Raw genomic sequence first — 13,510 nt, 5'->3', positions numbered from 1 at the left:
ACCAGGCCAGCCTAGCTGCATGGGTGGAAATGGTCACTGTTGCACTGTACAAATTGTGCTGTCACATGGATTTCGTTGGGAAGTGAACGAAAGAAAGTGAAAGAAAAGTCATAGAAATGGGACAAAACCAATTTTTTTCCTGCACTTTTGCAGCTTGATCCTCTTAAGTTCCTTTTTGATCTAAACCAAAAGGTGGACAAAATCCATTTCAGCATCAGCAATCTAAAACCAAATCTCAGCGGAGATTAATTTGCATGAATAATGAAAGCTATTTTTAAGTGTGCCATTACATCTATTTTTTTAAGTGAATGCTTACCTTTTTTTTTTTCCCCTGGGGCACTACCTATGGCACTCTTGGCTTTGTTTTGTGCTTTGAAGTTCAAACTACTGACCAGCTAGAAATGGGTTTAGTGCTCCCTGACCACTCTGGAAGCAACTGAGGCAGACACTTTGGACTGAGAATTATTTAGTCTGACAAGCAATCAGGAGGATATTTTCAGAATAATAGATCAAACTCATACCCCTAGACAGACAGGTTTTGATGCCCCTGCCCTGACAAGCAGAGGTTCCACAGCCCATCAGTGACTGTACACCAGTGTCCGAGGCTGATATTGCCATTGTCCGGAACCAAGCGACACCAATTTCCCCGGGCCGCTTTATAACCAAGCAGGGCAATGAAAAACCCAATTTGACATTTCTACAACAAGACAGGTTTTCCAGAGAAATCCAGAGAAGATAGACCTACCTCTCAGCCACCTGAAAGGACCATCCAAAGGCCACCGGGCAGACAAGAACCCGCACTATAATAAAGTTAATTCAGCAGCATCCTCATTCCTGCGGTGTTCGCTGCATGACCAAATGAGGGTGCCTCGTTCCCCAGCTGGCTGAGAGGCCGCTCGGCAGCAACTCCCTCGCCCTGACAGAAACAAGGAAGGCTCGCTAGGGCAAGGCCGAAACGTCTTGCCAACTACCTTGAAAAAAATTCAGATGAAAACAAATTATTTTTTTTTTTCAGATGCTTCTAGTGCAATCTGGGGCACCTCCTTTTTTAAGGAGGGCACCCAGCCAGCTCCAAGGCTGCTCGGCAGAAGTGGTTCAGCAGGTGGATGGATCGCTTTTGGTGGGGGGACTGGGTAGCGGCATCTTTCCTCCGTGCCGTGGGGCAGCATTTTAAAGCCCACGTGGAAGCTAAAACGTAAGCAGCTCTGCCAAGGCGTCCGCTCGTGGGACGGCGCGCCAGGCCACCGCTGGACTTCGCCCTCGCGTGCTTCAGGCGTGGGGAGGGAACGCGGGGCCCACGGGTGAACGCCCGCGCGGTGCCGGCCCCCGCGGGGAGCAGCCGGGGGTCGCGGGGCCGGTGTGGGGGCGGCGGCGGCACCCAGCGCTGTGGGGCTGTTGGCGCCAGAACCGGCCGGATCCGACCGGCGCTCACGTGCTTCCCGCGCTCCCCCTCCACGCCGTCTCCGGCTCGGGGTGGCGTGTGTTAAATTACTACTTCTAAAAAAAAAAAAAAAAAAAATAGAAAATTAAAAAAATTATTCCCCCCTGAGGAGCGGGATAGGCTTTTTTTCCCCCCTCAAGAGGTTAAGATACCCCCCCGCCCCGCTCCTTCCCCCCGCCTCCCAGCCAACTCCCACCGCCCCTGAGGGGAGGCGGGCGGCCGCCGTACCTGCCGCCCTCTGCCCGGGGAGGAGCGCGCCGCGCCCCGGCCCCACGGCACCGGCACCGGCGGCCGCCGAGCAGGTGGGCGCGGGGGGGAGGCAGCGCTCGGCTGCCGGGTTCTGGGGGTGCCGGGTGCCCCCGGCCCGCCGCGGGGGGAGCGGGTGGCGGCGGCGGGGTGTGCGGCGGCCCTGAGGGCGCGGCGGCCGCTTACCCTCGCCGCGGGAACCGAGACGACTCGGGGGACAAACTTGCGGCCGGGGCCAGTAACCGGAGCGGTACCGCCGCCTCCGGCACCCCCGCGGGCAGGGCCCGGCCCCGGCCCCGGTCAGCCCCCGGCCGGGGGGGCGCGGGGTGCCCAAGCCCTCGGGACGCGGTCGCTCGCGGCGGCGGAGGAAGCGTGGCTCCGAGTTAGGCGCAGGTCTTGCGTGGTGCTGCTGCTGCTGCTCTTCTGTTTTTGCAAGTAAAGAGAGACGGGCTGTTTGCAGGCGGCGGTGGATAGGAAGAAGTTGTTTTTTTGTTTTTTTTTTTTTCCCCCTAGTTTTTGCCCTTGAAATAGATGTGCTGGAATAGGTCAGCTGGGGGGGGAGTGGGGGGGCCTGAGCTGAGCCGAGCCAAACCAAACCAAACCAAAGCTACCGTGTGCTGAACGCTTGCGCACCTATTGCCGGGGGAGCGCTGGAGAAGTGTTAGAAAGAAGCTTTCAAGGTTTATTATTTAATAATAATTAACCCCGGGTGAAAACCTGACTAAAATCAGCCTGTTTACGCTAATACAGAGCGGCGGGGAATGTGTTGGTACAGGGTGGGAAGAGGGTTTTCCCTTATTACTCTTAGGATACGCTCGGAGTTTGCAGAGGCATAGCGGGGCAGGCTGTGTCACAGCCGGTGTCCCTGCCCGAGCAGGGGGGGAGCGGAGGAAGGGTGTGTTTGCGTAGTTCGAGAAGTTCAGGAGTCCTAGGAATAAGAAGGACACGTTAGGCCAACATGCCTTTTTTTATTTTTATTTGTTCCTGAAAGTGGAATATTACTAAGATTTCTGAAAGGGAGCAAAATAAATCTGATTTACGAGAGGAGGGACTGAGATATTATGACTTCAACACAGAATGGTCTTGGGACAGTTTGGATTTATGGGCTAAAATTTGCAAGTGCTTATGCTGATTCAGACAGTGAAATATTGCTGAAATTGTGATAACAGTGATACCTGTTATCGTGGATGCTGCATGAATAAAAATCGTTGAACTGCTTCATGATACAATCAGTATTTTCAGTTTCTTCACCTGAATATCGAGCACAAACTTCTGTTTGTTTAACACCATGTGTTTGTATAATCATTGTTAAAAGTCTTTAGTTCACATCCTTTGTAGTGAAAGACAAGCCACAGGGAAGATAATCAAGGAAATGAATACAATTTTATTCCGTGATGGCAGTCCGAGCTGGGACACTTGTTAGGTATGTGTGTGTGAGGATGGCTCCCGTTCACTGCGGGGACCTGCGACCCAAAGCAGTGTCCCGGCTGGAATGTGCAGGCGGAGCAGACACCGCTGCCACCCACAGCTCCTCAGGGACGTTGCCCGCGGTGAGGTGGGAAGACCGAGTCTGTTTTGCCATCAGTTACCAGCTTCCATATGCAAGGTAACATACAAGAAGCTCAGAGTGGGACCCTTAGAGAGGGTTGTGTAAGTGTGTTTTGTTTCACTGATGGAATGCTTTGGATGTTTTGCTGTAGATGATGATGACAAAAGGTGGGTTAGACTCATAACCAGAAGGAAATTCTGTGGGAGTTGATTCTTCTCCTGTAGAAGATCCTAGAAGGAGTGGGGCTTAGCAACCAACATGCAACCCCTCTTGTTACAGCGACCTTGCTATTAAGCATTATTAAGTATTATCTACAACACCTTATTAAGACTGAAGCTCCAGTAGACTAAGTGGCATACAAAAGTGCAGGTGCCTGTGCCAGCTTACACTATAAATATGAAACTCAATTTAAAAAAAAAATAAATACATATTCTGCGAAGACAGGAGTGTATAAATAGTTTCATCAGCTTTGTATACAGACGGGTTGCTTAGGGGCAGATGCAAAGCTTAAGTTCATTAGGTGCAATGTTCAAGTCATTGCTAGTTTGGATCTGTTCCTGAAAATGACTAAGATGCACTTGAGATTCTGATTCTGTGATTGTACTGCACTGGAAAGAGAAACATATGACTGTACTTATCAAATCATATAGTATAATACAAAGCAACTCCCTCATTATTTTTTTTTCTCTTTCTTCATCAGCTCCCCCAAAAGGAAATACAAATAAAGATCCTGTAGCATCTCAATTTCTGGTACTGCACTACATTAGGAAGGGCCATGCTAGGATTGTGTATTTAATGACTACTAAATAAGAATTTGTGGAAAGTATTTAGGTAATTTTTGTAAACAGTAAATCAAAACCTAGCAGTGTCGCATTTCAGTGATCATTCCATAAAAGTCAGCGTTGTTCGTTGAATGTCATAACAGAACGTAGCATAGATAATAATAAATGCTCTTTATACTTAACAGTAATATTTTTTTTGTTGATGAGGTCAGTATTTTGGGAAATTCATTGTCCTCTGAAAATAAGACCTTGAAGGGAAAACAGTCTCTTAGTCATAACAAATAGAAAAATATTTGCACATTTAAAGAGGCAGATGTTAAAAGCTTTGAAGTTGAATAACATGATTTACTATTTTACATTATATCTAAGATAAATATTAACTGATATTAAATAGGTTTATATTAATAATTAAAAATATTCTAGCCCCAAAGAGAAGCAGAGCAGTGAAAGGATTGGCATTAAATGTCTCTGTACGTTTGTTAGTCATAACTCACCTTTAAGAATTACATGATTTTTCAGAAATATCTGTTTCTGTAGAAGCTTTTCTTCTCTGTGCTCAGTGACTGGGACAAGTCCTGTTCATTTTTCAAAAGCAGACTGGACTAATTCAGTTCAGTTCTCTTACCATTGACTTCCATAAGTTACCGATCCTAGGTGTGTGTGAGCATCAGCTACATTATTATGTGCGTATTTTATGCCATTCATTTTAAGGTCTAATAAATTATATCACAGCTGAAAAGTTGAAGCAGATGATTGCTTTGGGGAAAATGCTACTAGGCTCTGTTGTGTCAGAATAGAGATTCCTGGTTTCTCTCAGAGTAGATGTAAAATTAATGTCTAAACAAATGTAATAATCAACTATGATGTCCAGTAAATTCTTTTGTGAGTTTTCAGTACTTATACTGAGTTACTAGTGACTGCTATGTAGTTCTGAGGTATAGCTTGTTGGAATGCCTTTACCACTATTCTTACAGGTCTTCCTCAATTAATCTGTGCTCTTACACGAAGTAGTTACTCTCTTTGAAAGGCTGAAGCTTTCTGGAAATCGGCTCATAGTAGCAAAACCTTAGTGGGACTCCACAGTTGCTTTTTCATGTGTGGTCATTCTGCATCAGGGTTGTCCTATGGCTTCATAGCCAGGATGAACAGTGATGTAAACAGAGCTTTATTTGCAAACAGAAAAAATGTCCTTGGGGCTTCCAAATCAGAGAGAAAAAAAGTGTGTTTTTAGACAAAATTGTATGCTTTTGAACATGCCCACCTTAATGTGACTTATGGACTTATTCAGTGTGACATGCATGACAGCTGTAAAGCTGCCTTTGGATTGTTTTGAAAGTATGTGAAACAGCTAAAGAATTTTCATAAGGTGTGAAAAGCGTGTTTTCCTGCCTTGGCAATTCAGACAGCAGCTGAAATGGATTTCCTTTAGACTACCAGAAATACCTCCCTCTCAAATAAGATCATGCATGGGGAGCCTCATTCTTCTTTGCATTGACGCTGTTTCATCTTTCACCACTGTTATGACTAGATATGTAACCCTCTGTGATAAAAGTGGTATCGTTTTGTAGCCAACCCCGGGCAGAGAGCAACAAACCAGCTATGCTATAGCTACAGTGTAAGTGATGATACCAAGTGAAAAGCAGAGGCAAGCTGGACCAAAGGTCCCTACAAGATAAAGTTTAATAGGCATCAGAACAGAAAATTCAGCATGAAAGCACTTGCTCAGTCTTGACGCTGCTCTTGCAAAGGTCTACGAAAACTACCTCCCGTGTCTGCTCTGCAGCTTATGTGTAATGGGTATGCTATAGCCTTCATTTACACTGTTGGCAATTACAGTGTCTGCCCTGATAAATTAAAGTGATGGCTAGAAATTGCAGTGCTTCTGTTTGATTCATAAGGTGGGGTAAAATGCGTCCTTCTAGATGAACAAAGTGAATGAATGGGTTTAAAGATAGTAACCCCTTTGTGTTGGTCCCTTTCACGAACTCTGCGCAGGTCTGTAAATGGCTGCTGTACCATTTAACTTTTTCTAGTTACTATATCATGTTTTACTCTCTTAATTATCAGTAACAAAAAAGGTAAAAAGAGGAGAGCAGAATATGGTACTGGATCACAAGGGAAGTCTTGGGATCTCTTGTTCCTCCTTCGTATCCTCTTGTTTGAAAGGTATTATGTTATTGCTTTCCTGACTGGCATAGTTTTATGCAGTGAAAAAAGTACCTGCACCAGCACTGCTGACTGCATATAAAATAGTCTGGCAAGTTTTGGGCCTTTATCCAAGTCAGTTACACTTTTGTTGTATGTTCAGAAGAAAAGAAATAACACTGCATCTGTGCAAAATGTATAAATCTGCTGCTTAAGTTGAGTAGACGCATAAAGAAAATAGCAGAAAAGGCAAGCCAGGCTTATGTATCAGGAAAACAGAGCATTTTTTAGTAACTTCTTTTCAGAGGGAATGTTTGCTCCTCTTGGGGATGCGTGAATCACTGCAAAAGTATCTGTCAAATTCTGCCTAGGATTTGGACAGAAAGTTGCTTCAGTTGATGAGTGTATGAGTGCAAACAGCTTGACACACATTAGTGATGTTACTTGTATGTAACATCGTATGTACTGTACTGCAGCTTGTATGTTCTAGAGCATCTTCGGAATTAAACCCTAAAGACTGACCTCACTTCTACTTAAAACAAATGAAAATTTAGCATAAAAATAAGAAGAGATGGATTAGTCCCTAAATTAGTAAACTGTCAGAGGGAATGGAGACTGTCTCTGTAGTGTACTGTGTGACAGATGTGGGGCCCAACAGGGCATTTAATGCAGAATGAAAGCCTTTTTTAGCCTTGAAATGACTAAGTAGCAAGGAAATTATGCAAAAGTGGATTATACAAAATATTCTTGGATCAAGCGATCATGAGTTTACATTGACTTAGCAGTACAATAAATGCTGCAGTGCCGTGTGGGGATACCTGAGCTTGCTCTGAACAAGCTGTACCGGGAGCTGCAAAGGCCAGTATAGCTGCAGAATGCATATACTGTGGTTGCTTTGCTGCTTTCCTCTGTCCAAACTGTTTTACCTCGTCGTTTTTTCTCCAAAATTTTGGTCTTGTATCCAGTCTTTGTATCCAGTCTTTGAGGCTTTGTACATTGGCAATAATACTTACCATCTCTAGTCAGGATATGTCTCCTGGTACCTCTTAGAATAACATTTCCTTTTTCAGAGCCAAATCAGCATAGTTCTGCATTTCCTTTTGTTTTCTTAGTACTAGCAACCTGTGCTGAACCTCTAGTATCATCATGCAAAGTTATTTACTTTTGCACCATGTGCAGCGTTTCTTTCCCCAGGGCAGACAACTCTACCTTTTAAGTGAATTGTCTTCATTTTTCTTGCCTTTTGTCAGCAGCAGGCAACAGGTGAGGTGATTGGTGAAAAGAGCAGAGACAAAGGAGGAAGTGGAGAGAGGGAGTAGAGAGACTGGTAAACCACTAGAAGAGGAGAGAATTTTCCCAGAGGGAAGTAAAGAAGGAGAAGGGCCAAATCCAGACTGATAAAAGTGAAAGGTGGAGTCCAAAACCAGCATAAAACTTGATAGCAGAGTTGGTGGAAACAAATGTGTCCTTATCTTTCCCTTGCTTGGTCTGACCATAGCAGGCTGAACTGGAAGTATGCTTGGGAGCTGATTCTGGCACCCAATTCTGATCTACTTGTTCAAAGAAGGAAAACTGTAGAAAACCACTTTGCTCCTTTGTTTTTATGATAGACACAACTTCAAAAAAATCTTCTATTGCCAATTAATCCCTAGAATTACTTTCCTTCTTCAGCAGGCAGTAAAGTTAGTTGACTATTTTTGGATTCCTAGTGTTCATTGCTTATTCTGTGTGTACAGGTAGGTATCAATCACATTCTCCTCTGAATATAATTACTTTCGCAAAGAATTGCAACTGAAGTCCTTTAGTAAGTCAAAGGGTTGAATCTTGAATTCAATAAAACTCATGTTTCTTCTGAGAACTTTGTTTTGCTAGCAATTCAGACCTAGGCCTACAAATCCTAATATCTTTTGTCAGGGATTTTTTAGGGAATTAACAGTCGCAAATGACTTTCCAATTTGCGGTTCTTTGTACAAAGTGAAATCATTGTCCTGAGTAAATGGATTTAAGTTCAGAACTAGATATTTTGTCCATTACCTTTAAAAAGAGCTGATCATATTTACACTTTTATGCACATAGAAAGTTTTATGAATGTGTTAGCTATGACACTTAAGGGCCAATAAGAGCACTTTGCACTTTATTTCGTAACACGGAATTAGTTAAAATACTAACAGTACAACATTGTGGTAATGTAGAGAGACTTCCTTAATAATGTAGGGTTTTATGTACCTTTTACTTATACGTGTGGAAGCCCTACTCTGATGTAATGAACACCTAAGAAGAGGTTACCAACTGTCATTGAAATGGAACAGCAGTTTCATTGACAGATAAGAGCGTGAAAGTAAGAATGTATAACCATGTTCAGAAGTTGTAGTTTAATTTGTCGGGACATCACAGCTAGCATTTTCACCATTGGAAACAGATTTGGAAGGAATATTAAGTAATCACAACTTCACTGAAAACCAGGATCAAAGCTTCCCTTTCTTTATTTGAGGTGAGGATTTCCCTGGCAACTTATTCCTGCAGGCAACCAGACCATCGTGTTTTACATCCCTTATGAAAGACAGTTCTCCTTACAGCATACAGTGACCACAACCCATGCTCTGGGGCATGATACCGATACTGTATTGTAGGGAAGAATGGTTCATGTTAGATTGCCAGATTTATTTTCCTTGTATTGCCAGTATTAGACTGTGTTTCTTAAGCTGATACATATCAGCCTGATGTGGCATGCGTGCAGGTTTCTATAAATTTATATTTCCAAGATGGAAAGCTGCGAATGTTTAAAATAGGATCTCTGATGAAACATCATGTGGTTGAAAGTGAAAATTTTAGAAATGAGACATGGATTTTGAAAGTCCTGTAGTCTTCTGATACCCACGTTTGCAGATTCTTTTCACTTAATTGGCATTTGAAAACAGACATTTGCTGTGCAAATATAAAAATATAAAATATAAAAAGCACGATGCTGAATACTACCTTGTTTGGGTTTTCTATTTTGATGTTAGCTACTTAATTTGGAAGCAAAACTTTCTTCTGTTAGGAGAATTGATTAAACAACTTCAGGAATTTCTTTGGTTGAAACCATTCCGTGTACAGATATACTTATCAAATATCTCTCTTTATATCATATGAATCATAGTAAATAAATATGTTAATAACTATAAAGAAATACATTATTAGTAACGATGTTAAAACATACAATGTACTTCTCTGCAGAGACCACAAAACTTGTGTTAACTTGAAACGTCAGATTGCCTCTATTAAGAGAGCTCAAGTGCTGTTCACAGTGAAACTCTTGAGGAGTGTAAAATAGTCGTCTTCAGAATGTGGCAATGACCTTGAACTTCCACTGAGCTGCACTTTCTTTATTTAACTTGAGCCAATGATTAACTTTTCTAATGACTGTATATCAAATTCACCGTTGTTTATATATCTGGCAGTGAAATAGGCCATGTCTGTCTTTGCATGGATGATACGATATATTTAAAGGAAACTCTTTGTATAAATTGTTTCATTTGCAAAGGCATGTCTTTGTGCAAGTCCTAATTGCTTCTAACTTACCTCATTTGTCTCTGCACTCTCTAACTACAGGCTAGCGCTACTGTCAGCATAATATATTTCTTCTCAGGTGTTGTTCTTTCCTCTTACTCCTTATTTAAAAGAGGATAACAAATTTTCTTCTGCTGCTTCCTTACAGCAATTAGTCTTCTATGGCAGATCTCCACAGAGCAGAGGAAGCTACACCCTGAAACAGTCGTGTATAGGGACATGAAGTCATCTGCGCAGCTTGGCCTCTGAAGGGAGGTTTGTCAAGACATAGCACTTTAATTTCTAGCTCTCAGGGAACCCAGCAGAGAGGTCTGCCCGTGGCACACATGGAAACAAGGCATCTTCAAATTCCTGTAATCTGTGCTAGGTCAGCCCCAGCTGGTTTGTTGCAGTGTTATCAAGCTCCTGACAGAACAAGAGTCATGCTGGTTTTTTCAGGCAGAAAGGGGATGCAGCCCTTAGCGGGATCAAGCCTGGTGGAAGTAGTCCAAACTGCAGAGAACTTATGTTCCTTGGCTTAAATGCAGGGTACTGTTACACGCTGTGAGATAATTCCAGGGACCCTGTGTAGACAGATGCTGCTAAGGAGTGTTTCATCAGATATTAAATGGAGGAGGAGCACCCGAGGGTTGTACATTTCAACGGAAATGAAAAAGCCAGAATCTGCCTTTAGTTGCAGTGATGTAAATGGTGACTGAGAGCAAAATTTTTTCTCACAAGTTGTGTGCAATCCAGATACTGTCTGTTAGGAAATGGTGAAAGGCTAGTGTTTTCTTATTCAGCTGTAGGATTATACCTGTGATTGTCTTAAAAGATATCTAGTAAGATAGGTAAGTATATGAGGGTTTGCATTTCTCATGAGCTGTAAAAGAAGCGAACAGTTTCATGCTTCTGCACTGCTCTTAAATCTCTCAAATACAGCAGAGACTGTCAAGTATATTGTGGACAGGGTTATTTTTGCAGAGGGGAGAGTGACTATGAGGGTACTCGGAGGCTTTACCTTGATTCTTCCTTATTCTGGTCTCTAAACACAAAAAGGAATTCACACTGAAAATGGTAGAAAGAAATGTAGCATCTGGCGCTTGAAAAATACATACTTTGGTTCTGTTATACTTAAAATCTAAACTGGTTCCTTTCTAACAGAAGCTTTTTCCAAGTCATTTTGAGTTGTGTGATAGTGACAGAAGAAAAACTGATCTGTGTAGCACATGTCTACTACTCTGTTTTTTCTCTTCTCTGCCTCTACATGTGTTGTACTGTCTTTAAAAGACCTGTGGTGTGCTTGTACCAGTGATTTCAGCTGTTCTTCAGTGATGTTTGACAGGAACAAATGGGGCCACAATTGGGCTCATTGTCTACTTTTCAGATGGTGAAAGTCGAGCAGATGCTTATTGATGCTGTTTCTCCTGTGTAATTTTGAAATTCTTTGGTTTCTGTTAAAATACAAGGACTTAAAAGCTATAACTTAGAACAGTATAGTTAATGGGGAAATGAATTTGATTATATGAAAGCTGATTAAAAGTTAAAACCAGAGTTTGTGGTCTGCTTTTTTTCTTCAGTTTTTAATCAAGAAAATGATAATGTTTTAGGTAAGCTTTCCTGCACACTTGTGAAATATCTACCCCAGCCTTCACTCTGAAGCAAAAAAAAAAAAAAAATATCTGTGAATTTCCCCAAAGCTGAATTACCTAGCTCAGAGTGCACAGTTACAGTGATTGCAAATCCAGTAATAATGAATCAGTTGTTTTGAGTCCTTTCTCCAAATTGATTAAAAGGGTGGCATTTTCAATTCCAAATGTGTTGTTACATATTAATGACTATACCACCTAAAGATCTAAGGACTATAGCCATGTAAAAGAAAAAAAAAAAAAAACAAAAAACCCAACAAAATAAACCCTACTAGTTAAGATATAATTTTGTGTATAAATGCGTATCATGTGCATTTAAATAGTTGTGATTTTTATCTCTGTCCTTTCTCCTTCTAGAGGTTGTTCCAAATTGAAGGCACAGCTGATCCATGCCTTGCCTTTCCATGGTGGGTGAAGGTACTTTAGCATAGCCCTTGCAGACAGACCCGTGGTGGTTCTGCTGGGCGTTAGTGTGGCAGGAGGCGTATCGGCTACTGTCCAAAAACCACATTGTTTCTTAGTGTGGCTCTGTGCTCCCGGCAGGACTTTGTCTAAGTGTGAGCGCAGCACTGTGGCAGTGACACTGTAGAAGGAGACCTGTGGGAAGCTTTTGGATCAGAGCTTGTCTACATCTGGTGCCTGGGCAAGGTGAGACCAAATCCATATAAAAGCGTAGGCAGATGTACTGAATTTACCACAGGTGAATCCAGCACAGGGCTGAGAGCAGTTCATGAAGAAGATAGATCTGCATCTGGTCCATCTTGCCTGACATTTCAAAATGAAAGTCTGGGTGGAGACTTTATTTGGGCCTTCAGAAATTTGGAGCTTGGGTTCTATATTGAGGACCGCACTTGCTGTTCTTACTTAAACCCAGCTGCTATTCAAGGAAGCACTGTGAGAAGAAGCAAGGAACAGTCTGTGACACCTGAAATTACCAGTCTTAGAATTACCCTTACCAAGAGGACAAAAAAGACCAATTGTTTTGAGATCGGAGAACAGTAATAACGTTCACTGACTGATGGGACGACTTGTAAGAAGTAAAACAGCTCAAAAAATATAATTAGTCCTTGTAAATGTACTCCTGAATTGTAATTCTTGTATTTCACAAAGCTGGTGCTGGGGGGTAGGAGAAACTGTTTTGCTTGGTACAAAGTAGAGTTAGCTGCAGTGGAGTGCAGATGGGATCAAATTAAGAAAAGGAGAAATTAGGCTGTGTGTCAGGCAATCTGAACTATAAGTTATTTGACTGTGAAAGAGCTTCCCAAGGGAAATAATACAAGCCACATTATTTGGGGCACCTAAAATTAGACTTCAGAAAGCACTAAAAAAAAATGTACAACCTTGCTTCGGTGGGGAGGTGGACTAGAAAACACAGGGTTTTTTCCTTGCAATAAATTCTGCAATTGTTGGGCCTGATTCTGTTTTGTGATGTGGAAGTCAAGGGAAGATTTACATTACTTTTTGCCTGAGAAAACTGAGGCTAAACATACAGGCTTCTCCCCTCCACCTATTGCCAACTTTTTAAACTGCATATTTTTATTTCTGTGCCTCAGGGATAGTTCAGACCCCTCTCTTCCAATTATAAAAATATATATATTTAAAGGAGAGGAGAAAGGGCACATGTAGCTTAAGGACCCTTTGTGGCATTTCCCTCTTCGCTGGATCTTAACAGTCACTAGAACTGATCAATGTGATACTCCTTTTTTGTTTTTAATTCAGAATTTATTTAGCTTATAATATGCAAATCCATTACCCTGGCATGTTCTGAAGCTATTGTCTGAAATTGCCAACCATATTTGTACTAGTGACTTGATTGGGAGGGGGGCAAATGAAATATAGCCTTTAACCAAGAAAGAGAGGCTTCCAAATAATGTATATTGATATATTGAGAGTGTTGCAGCCTTCTCTGTAATTTCATTTCATTACAAACCATGTGAGATAGGTGCAGTGACACAAAAGAGGTTCTCGTACCCAGTCCTACATATTAAATGTGGAGAACATGCAGTCATTAGTAAATTTTAAGAGCCTATTTTTTAAATTTTAAGTTAGTTTGAAGAGGCCTCCCTTTATCTGCGTACAGTCTTTCTTTGCTCTCAGTGTCTGCTTGTGTGAATGACAGCACTCCTTCCAAAGCTCTTTTGAACAAATAGAACCCTTACGTGGAAAATGT

At 42.1% G+C, this 13,510-nt stretch overlaps 1 protein-coding gene across 2 annotated transcripts in view; it reads left to right on the top strand.

The window, feature by feature from the left end:
- The first annotated feature begins 1,485 nt into the window (after nt 1-1,485).
- Nucleotides 1,486-13,510, top strand: part of WIPF3 (WAS/WASL interacting protein family member 3) — a 37,915-nt gene continuing 25,890 nt past the window's right edge. Inside the window, exons 1-2 of one of the 2 annotated variants that reach the window (XM_064444336.1) lie at nt 1,486-1,743; nt 11,884-11,988. The gene's annotated coding sequence lies outside the window, so the exon portion shown is untranslated. The remainder of the gene's footprint in view (nt 1,744-11,883; nt 11,989-13,510) is intronic. The other variant, XM_064444335.1, reaches the window with a different exon arrangement.

This window comes from Phalacrocorax carbo, chromosome 2 (genome assembly GCF_963921805.1).
Source record: "Phalacrocorax carbo chromosome 2, bPhaCar2.1, whole genome shotgun sequence".
In the NCBI taxonomy this organism is placed as follows: Eukaryota; Metazoa; Chordata; class Aves; order Suliformes; family Phalacrocoracidae; genus Phalacrocorax; species Phalacrocorax carbo.
The sequence above is the reverse complement of the archived record's forward strand: the minus strand, read 5'-3'. Positions and strand labels throughout refer to the sequence as shown.